Source organism: Colobus angolensis, unplaced genomic scaffold (genome assembly GCF_000951035.1).
Source record: "Colobus angolensis palliatus isolate OR3802 unplaced genomic scaffold, Cang.pa_1.0 Scaffold38, whole genome shotgun sequence".
Taxonomy (NCBI): Eukaryota; Metazoa; Chordata; class Mammalia; order Primates; family Cercopithecidae; genus Colobus; species Colobus angolensis.
The window spans coordinates 2,688,001-2,699,784 of record NW_012117154.1 but is presented as its reverse complement, the minus strand read 5'-3'; the positions used below and the strand labels follow the sequence as shown (position 1 = coordinate 2,699,784).

At 41.6% G+C, this 11,784-nt stretch overlaps 1 pseudogene; it reads right to left on the bottom strand.

Moving 5' to 3' along the window:
- Window positions 1-7,057: 7,057 nt before the first annotated feature.
- Window positions 7,058-7,540, bottom strand: LOC105520359 (annotated as a pseudogene).
- Window positions 7,541-11,784: the final 4,244 nt, after the last annotated feature.

Sequence of the window (11,784 nt, the reverse complement as noted above, 5' to 3'; positions counted from 1 at the left end):
TCGACCCCTGACCTAAGGGGTTCTGTTATCTATAGATGACAGACATTGTATAGAAAAGCACTGTGAAAATCCCTGTCCTGTTCTGTTCCGTTCTAATTACCAGTGCATGCAGCCCCCAGTCACGTACCCCCTGCTTGCTCAATCGATCACGACCCTCTCACGATCATGACCTGCTCACACGGACCCCCTTAGAGTTGTGAGCCCTAAAAAGGGGCGGGAATTACTCACTCGGGGAGCTCGGTTGTTGGAGACGTGAGTCTTGCTGAAGCTCCCGGCCTAAAGCCCCTCCTTAACTCGGTGTCTCAGGGGTTTTGTCTGCGGCTTGTCCTGCTACAGTGTGAGTGTGTTAGTGAATGTGCATGCATGTGTTAGTGTGTATGTGAATGTGTTAGTGTGCATGTGGGTTACTGAGTGTGCATGTGTGTACACGTGTGTGTTAGTGAATGTGTACATGTGTTAGTGTATACATGTGTTAGGTGTGCGTGTGTGAATGTGTACGTGTGAGTGTGTACATGTGTTAGTGTACATGTTTGTATGTGAATGTATACGTGAGTCTGTTAGTGTGTACATATGTTAGTGCATGTTTGTATGTGTTAGTGAATGTATACATGTTTGTGTTAGTGAGTTTGTGTGTGACTATATGTGTGTGGGTGTGTGTATATGTGTACATGTGGGAGTGTCTGCGAGTGTGTACGTGTGTGTGTGCACGCTAGTGTGTGTTAATATGTGTGTATTGAACCAGTGCTGAGAAGTAATGGAAGGTGTCTGTCAGCCACAAAGTGCAATACAAAGACCATTTTCACGGCAAGAAACTGAAGGAGCTAGTCAGGAAAGCGGAGCCCCCTTAGCGGAGGTGGGCGCTGTTATGCTGATGTAGAGGAGATTCAGGGGTCAGCCTGTGGGAGATAGGCCTTGCCAGAGTAATTATCGCATGAATGGCACAGGTAAAGTTTGGAGAGGGAAGGAATCGCTGTTAGTTCAGAGAACTAACGGTGTTGGAGATATTGGACCTGGGCATTGGAGAATGGATAAAACTGTTTAAAAAGTAGCTGTTTTATTGTATGAGTGACAAAGATTGCTCCTTGTCCTTTAATCTTTAGTTGTTCCTTCTCCGTAGTTAACAGCAGCCGCAGTTTTCGGCAACAGAAGGGCTGCCTTTCCCATCTTCCCTTGCGGCTAGGAATGGCCCTGGGGAGGGAAGGAAAACATTCAGACACCTTTTGGATTGTGGCCCCCAGGGGAACAGGCCCCTTCCCCTTTCCCCCTCCCATCTGCAGGCCTGCAGCCCAGGTGGCAGGACAAGGAGATAGAAGGAAACTGAACCTGTGCCTCTCTGCAAGAGAAAATAAAAGGTTTTCTTGTTTAAATCAGTATTATTTTGGATGTGTCTTTGTTAATATGAGCCTATATTATAATTAAAGTCATAAGCTTGTAGTGTCTCCTGAAAGCTACTTTAATCATGCTTATCTAAATCAAGGCTTACCTCGCCCTGCAGTGTTAAGGAGCAATTTACAGCTTTCTTCTTAAGAAGGCCTTTCCTGTACTGTGATTGGTTGATGGTCACTTCTGTCTTGGGTCTGAATCTTCCGGTTGCCCTCCAGCCTTGTGGACAGGCGCGATGGGTATTACTTGGAAATGCCAATTGGTGCTTCCCTTTTTGCCCTCTAACGCTTCACTGGGGTAGGGTTTGGTTGTCTCAGGGAAGAGATGGGACAGCTGAAAGAGAATCAACTGGGGTCAGGTCTAGGCTTTCCATTTTCAGGACAGTCAGAAGGAACAGCTGTGCACAGACACTGGGTGGGGAGGCAGATGTGAGGGACCCATTGCCAGCACATGCAGAGACAGTTCAGTCCTGTGGGGGCCTTGAATGGGGAGTGGGGATGCCACGCCAGGATCGATAGCAATGAGGTCCCCTCTCAGGGGCAGGCATGGATATCAACCCCCTCGGTCCACCTCAGCCCCTCCCCAAGGTAAGGACGAGACAAGTCCTGTAAACCTCAGCTGCAGCTCGGCCAGTGGACTGAGCTTTGACCTCTGCCATTGATGGGGTGAGGGGTCATGGTGGAAATTAAGCCATGCTATGGAGGAATGCACAGAGCTGAATTTCTCACACACCTGCATTCACTGACAGAGACTGGTACCTGCTACACAGATACTTACGGAGATCTGTTATGAAGGGCCTGGCAAAACACTGGGTATTGCAGATTCAAAAAATGTGGCCGATACAGGGATGCATGAGTCGGCCCCTCCCTTCTATCTTTCTTCTCTCTAGTCCAGTCACAAGGGTTTTAGGTGATCACGCTGGAAGGTCTTGATGTTACTTGGTCATCTGAAGACTATTGGAATATGATTACAAATGTAGAATCTGTAGAACTAAAATATGAGTTGCCTTTCCTCGTGGCAATTTTGAAAGGGCATTTGTTTGTTTGTTTGTTTTACCAGCAGCTACCCACTTTGCACAGAGTTCTTGGCCCAGAATAGAGGGCGCACTGAATATTTGCTGATGGAGAAGAAGAAACTCTGTATTTCTTTGGGATTTCCCAATAATTTAGCCTTTGTTTGAGGGGCAGGTGATTGTAAGTAAATGGATCCTATTGGCACAATCTTCGTTTTCTATTTGGAAGGAAACAGACAGTCAGCACCAGAGTGACCTCTGAGGGCAAACACCTGAGACCACAAAAATGTGTCCCCTGTAGAAGAAAGATCGAAGAGAGCTGGAAAGAACTGTATCATTGACTATACATGAATGATGCTGATTTTGCATAAAAAAAGCTTTCCATGAAATTTTATTGCTTATCTTACAGCCATACTAAGAATTGTAAACTAAAGGGTGAAAATAATTTGCTGAAATCGTACTTCTTTACCTTAAAAAGTCACTGATGAGCAAAACTGTGAACAAATAGCTTTCAAGCAAGTCAGCAGCAAAATAGTTTATACAAACAAATTATCCTGGTAGTGAAGAAAATGTCCTGAAAAATGGGATGCTTGGCCATAATAATATGACTTATTTTAGGAGCCAGCATGGATGGAATTTCACATAATCTTAGGGGAGGTCTTTCATGAAATGCCATAAATCATAACAAAATCCAGAAGCAGTAAAGGAAAATATTGATAAATTTGACTTCACACAAACTAAAAGCTTTTATAAGTCAAGAATTCCATAAGCAAATTTAAAATACCAACCACAAAATAACCATCAAGTTAAAGTATGAACCCAATTTTTAACCTAGCACTTTTCTGAGCATTTTCCTTTGCTAAGAAAAATATTTGCAACATATTATGGTGGAAGCTGACAGCTAGATATCCACTGAAATCTATTTTCCTTCTTTAATTGTCATGGGATTCTAAGGAGGCCTACACAGCACTCTTGGGTGGCCCCCACAATCCCTAGTAGCTGGTGTTCATGCCCTTGTGTAGCCTCCTCCCCTTGAGTATGGGTAGGACACGTGACTTCTAATCAATAGTGCATGGAAAAGGTATCAGGATTGACATGATTATGTGTATGTAATTATATATATAGCATTGTCATATCCATCTTGCTGGATTTTCTCTCTCCCCGTTGGCCTTGAGGAAACCCTACATGGCAAGGAACTGAGGGCTTCTAAGAGCTGAGGATACCAGGGCAAGGCTGATGGATAACAAGGCAAGACATTGAAGCCTCCAGTCCAACTGAGTTCTGCCAACCTGCCTGGACTTGAAAGTGTATCCTTCCGCAGTCAAACCTCAGATGAGACTACAGCCCAGCCAGTGCCTTGACTACCACCTTGCAAAGGACCCAGCTGAGCCAAACCAACCTCCTGACTCGCAGACTCTGTGAGATAAGAAATGTTTAGTTTGAAGCCCTAAGTTATTAGTGGTAATATTGTTAGGCAGAATAGAGTAGATTGTTAATACACAGCCCAACTATACTGCATCTTTCAGCTGTTCTGGCAGTTAGATGTGGCCATATGACCAAATTCTAACCCATAGGATATGAACAGAGCAATGTGGGTCACTTCTGGGCCGGGGGTTTGAAAGAGTTGGCGTGACTCTTGCCCATGTTCTTCCCTCTTCTCCATGGCTAGAACACAGGTGTGCCTGTACCCCAGTGTTGACATTGCAGAAGAGAACAACATCTTGAGTCATGGTGGAAAAATAAGATGGAAGGAACCTGAGTACCTGAATGTGATTTTAGTGTATCGTATAAGTGGCCACGTGTGGCAGAATGAGACCTTCACCTCAGACTGTCATAGGTGAGAGAAACAAACATTTATTAAATTTAAGACACAGAATTTTGTTGGCTTTTTTTGTTATAGCAGCTAGCCTAATAATTTCCGTAAGAAATAAAACATACAATTCAAGAAGAAAAAGCAACAAAATAATAAAAACTGGGCAAAAGACAAAGATACTTCACAGGAAAATAAGTATGAAAAGATGGAAAGTTGTTCCATTTTGTTCTCCTCCCACCTCCTGGCTCCTAGAACAGAAACCATATTATTCTTAAGAAAAGTAATATCTCTTTTCTCTGAGACATACTTTTTACCTATCTAAATGGCAATGTTAAAATGTTGATGGTTCCCCATGATGACATTGGTGTAAGGAAAGTTTCCTTCTAATATACAATTCTGTTGGTAGAAATCTAATTATGTATAACTTTTCCAGAAGACACACACACACATACAAAACAAGCAGAGTACTAGAATATATTTGGGATGTATAGTAATGTCTATAGTCTGCCTATTCATGCAAATAAAAGTATACAAGTACCTATTTCTGAGTGTATGCATAACCATTTTTTTCTGGAAGGAAATTGCAAGGAATTGTTAACCAGTGGGTAGAATGACTGGGGCTGAGGTGAAAATGTCTTCATTTTTCATTTAATGTCTCTCTTGACTGCTTAAATTTTATTACAATTAATTTTTATTTAAAACACACAAGTGGATTATCTGGTGGTCGTTTGGATGATTCTACCTTTTTAGCCAGAGATTTTACTGCAAATAATTTATGCCAAGAATTTTACTGCTAAGAATTTATGTGTGTGTGTGTATATATGTAAACACACACATATCTGTACATAAATAAAAATGTATACTCTACCATTTGTACAAAATCAACACAGTAGAAAGGAATTTAGGGCTTTAGCAGGGGACAGGTTGGAAAGGGATGGTCCTCTATATGATGGAATATGACTGAGCCATGAAAGGAATGAGGCAATTCTGTATGCACCCACATGGACAAACCAACAGGACAATAGGGAAAGAATGTTTTTTCAACAAATGGTGCTGGGAAAACTGGATCTCCGCAAACACAAGAATGGAGTTAGGCCTTTTCTAACACCATATACAAAAACTAACTCAAATTGGATCAAAGACCTAAGTGTAAAAGCTAAAACTATAAAAGTCTTAGAAGAAAACAGGACAAAAGCTTCATGACATTGGATTTGGTGAGGATTTCTTGGATATGGCACAAAAGGCATGAAAAACAAAAGAAGAAAATAGGCAAATTGGACTCCATGAGGGTGAGAAATTTTGTGCTTCAAAAAGACACTTTCAGTAGAGTAGAAAGGCGACCCATAGAATGAGAAAATATTTGCAAATCGTATATCTGAGACGGGATTAATATCCAGTATATATAGAGGACTAAAAATCAACAAAAAGACAGACAACCCAGTTGAAAAAGGGACAAAGGACTTGAATAGACATTTCTCTAAAGGAGATGTACAAATGGCCAGTAAGCACATGAAAAGATGTTCAACATCATTAATCACTAAGGAAATGCAAATCAAAACTATAATGAGATGCCACCTCACACCCGTTAGGATGCCTCCTATAACAAAAACAGAAAATAACCGGTGCTGGTGAGGATGTGGAAAAATTGGAACTCTTGTGCATGGTTGATGGGAATGTAACTTGTTGGAGCTGCTGTGCAGAACAGTATGGCAGTTTCTCAAAAAATCAGACATAGAATCACCACATAATCAGGCAATTCCACTTCTAGATATAGATCCAAAAGAATTGGAAGCAGGGTCTTGAAGAAATATTTGTACACCACATTTACAGCATTATTCACAACATCCAAAAGGTGGAAGCAACACAAGTGTCCATCAGTGATGAATGGATAAGTGAAGTGTGCTACATATAACAATGGAATATTACCCAACCTCAAAAAGGAACATTCTGACACACGCTCCAATATGAACGAACCTTGAGGACATTAGGCTGAATGAAATAAGCCAGTCCCCAAAAGACAAACACTATGATTCCACTTACATGAGGTATCTAGAGTAGTCAAATTCATAGAGACTAAAAGAATGATGGTTGCCAGGGGCTGGAGGGAGAGATATGTGGGAAGTTGTTGTTTAATGGGTACAGAGTTTCAATTTTGCAAGATGAAAAAAGTTCCAGAGATGGATAATGGTGATGGCTGTAAAAAGATGTGAATGTACTGAATACTGCTGAACTATACACTTAAAAATAGTTGAGGGTACATTTTATTTTATGTGCATTTTACCGTAAGAAAAAAGGAAGAAAAAGCAACCAGCAAAACAATGTGTATGTAACACAACTATAATTTATCAAAATATGTATTTTTTGTTGTATGTGTAAAGAATTTCTGAAGGAACACACAAAAAAACTGTTGACAGTAGGGAGATAGGGAAATCAGATGACAGGGAGACCTTTTTTATTGTATACCTTCTGATGGTGTTTGGAATTTTAGTTTATGATGTATGCATCTTTTTGAATTTAAAGCAAATTATCGATTACTTTTACTTTGATGTTGATTCCCTAAATTACTCTGGGGGCAACCAATGAGGATTATACTGATTCCTTATGTTGGTTTCTGCTGAGATATTTTGAGTTGGTGGATTTTAGTTTCTTTTATCAAACTCTGTTTTCCAAAGGATAATACTTAATTCTTTAAGAGAACAGTGAGACAAATTAAAAATTTAGTTGGATTGCATTTGAACAACTTGAATTAATATATAAAACAGTAAAAGAGCCTTCAGCATTTCTTTTTTTTTTTTTTTTAAATGGTGAAAAGATATACATATACTTAGAATTAGCCAGCTGGACTCAGTTTAGATGATCCCAATTTTGTTGGCAACACCCAAAGCATTGTAATCAGGAGCCAGTTGAACATATGCCGCCTTCTCTCCATCAGCCCGAATCAGCATGTTGACCTTGATCACGTCAATGTCATAGAGCTTCTTCACAGCCTATCAGGGTGTTGACCTTGATCACATCAATGTCATAGAGCTTCTTCACAGCCTGTTTGATCTGGGGGTTGTTGGCTTGAACATCCACCATGAACACAAGTGTGTTGTTGTCTCCTATCTTCTTCATGGTCAGTGGAAACTTGATGACAGCATAGTGGTCAAGCTTGTTTCTCCTGGGGGTGCCCTTCCAAGGACACTGCCTCTGGAGTTGCAGTGTCTTGGACCACCAGAAGGTGGGGGACGTGCGGATCTTCTTTTTTTTGTGGCTGTGGACAACTTTCAAACTGCCTTCTTGGCCTTTAAAGCCTTCGCTTTGGGAACTTCCTTCTTCGCTTTCAGCACCATCTTGTGAAAAGGGTCAGCATTTCTTAAACAACAAATAGGGCAACAATCTAAAAAAAAAAAAAGAAATATATATATATATAGATATAGATATAGATATAAAATCACTAATTTGTAGGGACTGTGCGTCTGTGATGTCTAGTAGAATCTAGGTGCTATGAAGGAAATGTGCAATACATCTATGCTGGGTAGCGAGTAGTTCCATAAACAATTTTCACAGCTAATGTTGATTATTGTAGATCATCTGGCTAGTTCATTTTGACTATGCCTTTAGTCATCAATGTAATAGTTAAAATAATTAAATTATCTATTTAGAGACAAGGAAGGATAAACAAGACATTACCTTTAGGGAAGAAAAGATTGAGTAGAAATGTATTTTTATCCCTTTGAGTGATCCAGCATAAAAACTTTGGATTTGAGTGCTCTCACAGGTCCCTGGAGGAATAGTCGTTAGGTAGTAAGTGGTGTTTGCTGGAGAACGGAACAGCTTCCTGGGCTGGGAAGAAGATGCATCTAAAGCCGACGAAGTGCATGGTCTCACTCTTTGCCATTTTCATTAGGCAGCTTTGTTCTTTTAAAATACAAGATGAATGCATCTGCCTTAGAACAGAATTCTCCTGTAATAGAAGTTTTAAATTCTAAATGTTTAGCTGAAATGTCCAATTATTTAAAAGTAGTAATAATTTACACCCACTGTTCCACCGTTGAGATCTTAAGGCACAATATCTTGGCTTCATCACTATTGCCATTTGGAGGCGAATGCTCCTTAACTTGGGGCTGCCCTTTGCACTGTAAGATGCTGCACAGAACCCCTGGCCTCTACCTGCCAGCTGCCAGTACATCCCCTTCCCCAGGTATGCCAAGCAAAAATGTCTCCAGATATTGCCAAATGTCCCCCACGGGGCAAAATCATCCCTGGCTGAGAACTGCTGCTTCAGAGGGTGGGGACAGAGAGAGGGCAGGATGGAGGGGGCCATCCACACCTGCGATGCTTACTGGGCTTGGGAGCAACATGGGTTCTCAGCTTCCTCCAGCCCCTTCCCTGCAAGGGGGAATGGCCCAGCTGAGGGGCTGGGATTTTTAGGGGCGTTATTTCAATGAGCTGGGGTGGGCAGGAGTTTTATGTGCACATATATGTTGGGTATAGATCAGGAGTGGGACTGCTGTGCCGAGGGGCTGCGTATGCTCAACTTAAATAGATGTGGCCAGATAGTTTCCAGAAGTGATTGACCAGTTTGCACTCTGAGTAGAGGAGCAAAATTGCAAAGGGATACTGAGCACTTCAGGTCTTGGGGACTTAGCCAGCAGCTCGGTCAGGCAGCCCCAATCTCTCAAGTCCTCATAAGAAATATGATTGCCTTCCTTGGACATTACGGGCTCATGGGACCCCCTCCTATTTCATGAGGCCAATGGCTGGGCCTGCCTTTTCACTCGGAATTGAGAAATCATGCAACAGAGGAGCCTCTAGGTGGCGCTGAATTCTGAGGCTTAGAAGACTCGGGCTGTTCCCATCCATGCTGCAGGTTCATTGTGACTTGATGCTGGCCTGGTTGGCCAGCTGAGCCCTGCCTGCACCTGGGCTCAGAAATGGTGTGGGAGGGGTCTCAGGGGGTGGTGAAAGGCTCTTTCCTGACAAATGCGTGTGTGTGTGTGTGTGTGTGTGTCAGTGTGGTGTGTGTGTGGTGTGTGTGGCCTATGTGTGTGCCTATATGTGTGCTGTGTGGGTGTGTGGCATGCATGTGTGTGAGTACCTGTGTTTTGGGGATGGGTGGGGAGGGGAGGGCATGGTGAGCTCCTGAAAAAGTTCTGGTCCCTGTTGGAGATTAGGAAGTCAAGCAGAAATTTTTTAGAAGATAACGGTTTACCTGCAGGACACATACACACAAATTAATTTTTTCAAGTACAAAATTCAAAGCCACAAAAAGTTACACAGTGTAAAAAGCAAGTGACCCATCCTGCCACAGCCTCTATTTGTCCCTTTTCTGCAGTGAAAATAGTGTAAGCACAGTGAAACAGAATATATATATCATCTCTCTATGATCACTATATAAAATTAATATATACATATGAAATAAAAATTAAAACTATGATTAATATGTATATTATATATATCATTTTATTTGGTATGTGGTGAGTGACAGAGTCTTACTTGGGCCCTCAGGAGTGACGTTTGCTACCTGGGCTCCTGTTGGTCTGCAGGCCCTTACGCTACAGAGTAGGTAGGCAGTAGCAGTGGCAGGACAAATGGCAGGGGGGAAGTTCTGGCAGGAGAAGGTCCCTCACCCCCATACACACTTAGATGCACTGATATGCGTGTGTGCGCACGTGCAAACTCAGACACACACACACTCTCTCTCGATCCTTTGGTGTTTATTCTATGATTGGTTATTAACAAATTTGGGTGGATTCCTTAAAAGGAATTTACTTGTAGACTGGGGAGTCTCTATTTAGAGCTCCGTATACACGCAGGATGTGAGTTGAACAAGCTCTCCCAGGAGCACAGATCTGGAGTGTGTGTGTTTTAAAAGTTCAGCTACTATTTTTGGGAACGATGCTGGGGAAAGTGATCTTTGCAGGGAAGGGCAAGAGAGAAACTCCTCCTCCACCCCACTCCTTTGTTGACCACAACACTGAAGTGAGGTGCTAGCAGCATCCCTTGTGCAGTTCTTGGAGGTGCATCACATCTTTTTGGCTGTAACTTTAGAGGAGTCATAGGTTTCTCCAGCATCTTCAGTTTCGACAGATGGGCTGACTGGAGTTCATTAAGAAATGTCCATGTGTGTTCAATTTGCTGGAAACACGTTGGTTCCATTTTCTTAAAATGGGACACGCAAGAGTGTTTGAAGATGATTCAGGTCTCTTCCCATCCACAGTGAGACCTCCTGCTGGGGGGCTGCACTCCCAGCCTTTCTCCAGCTTCTGTCACTGTCTCCAATGAGACTGATACCCCTAAGGACCTCGCAGATGTGTGACTTTCAGATGTAGTGTTGTTTGAAGAGATGTCTGGGGGTCTCAGGAGCCTCTTGAACTCAGTAGTACATCAAAGCCAAAGGGGTCCTGTTTCTGGTGGGATGGTGGTTGTATTTGAGGCCTGCAGAGCTGGGAGAGGGGCTTGACTCTGAGCTCCTCCACTTAAAAGCTTGAACCTCTGGGAAACTCAGTGACCCACCTTAAGCCACTCAGTCCTCTCCCTGACTATCATTTTATTAAAGTCTATCTCTCCCTTTAGATCTCGTAATATTTGCCTTATATATCTGGTGGTCCAGTGTTGGATGCATATATGCTTAGAATTGTTATATCTTCTTGCTGAATTGATCCCTTTATCGTTGTGTAATGACTTTCTTTGTCTCTTTTTACTGTTTATGACTCAAAGTCTGTTTTATCAGATGTGAGTATAACTAATCCTGCTTGGTTTTGAGTTTCTGTTTGTGTGGGGTATCTTTTTTCATCCCTTTACTTTCAGTCCATATGTGTCTTTAGAGGTGAAATGAGTTTCATATAAGCAGCATATAGTCGGATCATTTGAAAAATTCATTCAGTCAGTCTATATGTTTTAAGTGGAGTGGTTAATACATTTTCCCGTCATTTTATTAATTGATATCTGGTTGTTTGTATATCCATTGTTCCTTTCTCTCTTATTTATGATTGTGGTCTGGTAATTTTCTGTAGTAGTAACATTTGAGTCTTCGCTCTTCCTTATTTGTATGTTTGCTTTTCCAGTGGGTTTTTATATTTTTGTGTATTTTAATTATGGTAGATACTGTCCTTTTGCTTCCAAATGTAGGACTGCCTTAAGCATTTCTTGTAGGAATGGTCTAGTGGTGATGAATTCCTTCAGCTTTTGCTTGTCTGGGAAATGCGTTATTTCTCATTCATTTATAAGGAAAAACTTGACTGGGTATAGTATCATATCCTTGGTCAGCAGTTTCCTTTTCTTTCAGCTCTGTGAATATATTATTTCATTCTCTCCTGGTCTATAAAGTTTCTGCTGAGAAATCCACTGTTAGTCTGATGGAGGTTCCCTCATAAATGACTAGGTGCTTTCCTCTTGTTTTTAGAATTCTTTTTGCCTTTGACTTTTGACAGTTTAATCATAATGTGACATAGAGAAGACCTTTTTGCACTGTATTTATTTGGGGGTCACTGAGAGTCCTGTATCTGGATGTGTACATCTCTTGCTAAACTTGGGAAGTTTTTCAGCTCTTATTTTGTTAAATAAGTTTTCTATTCTTTTAGTTTTCTCTTTA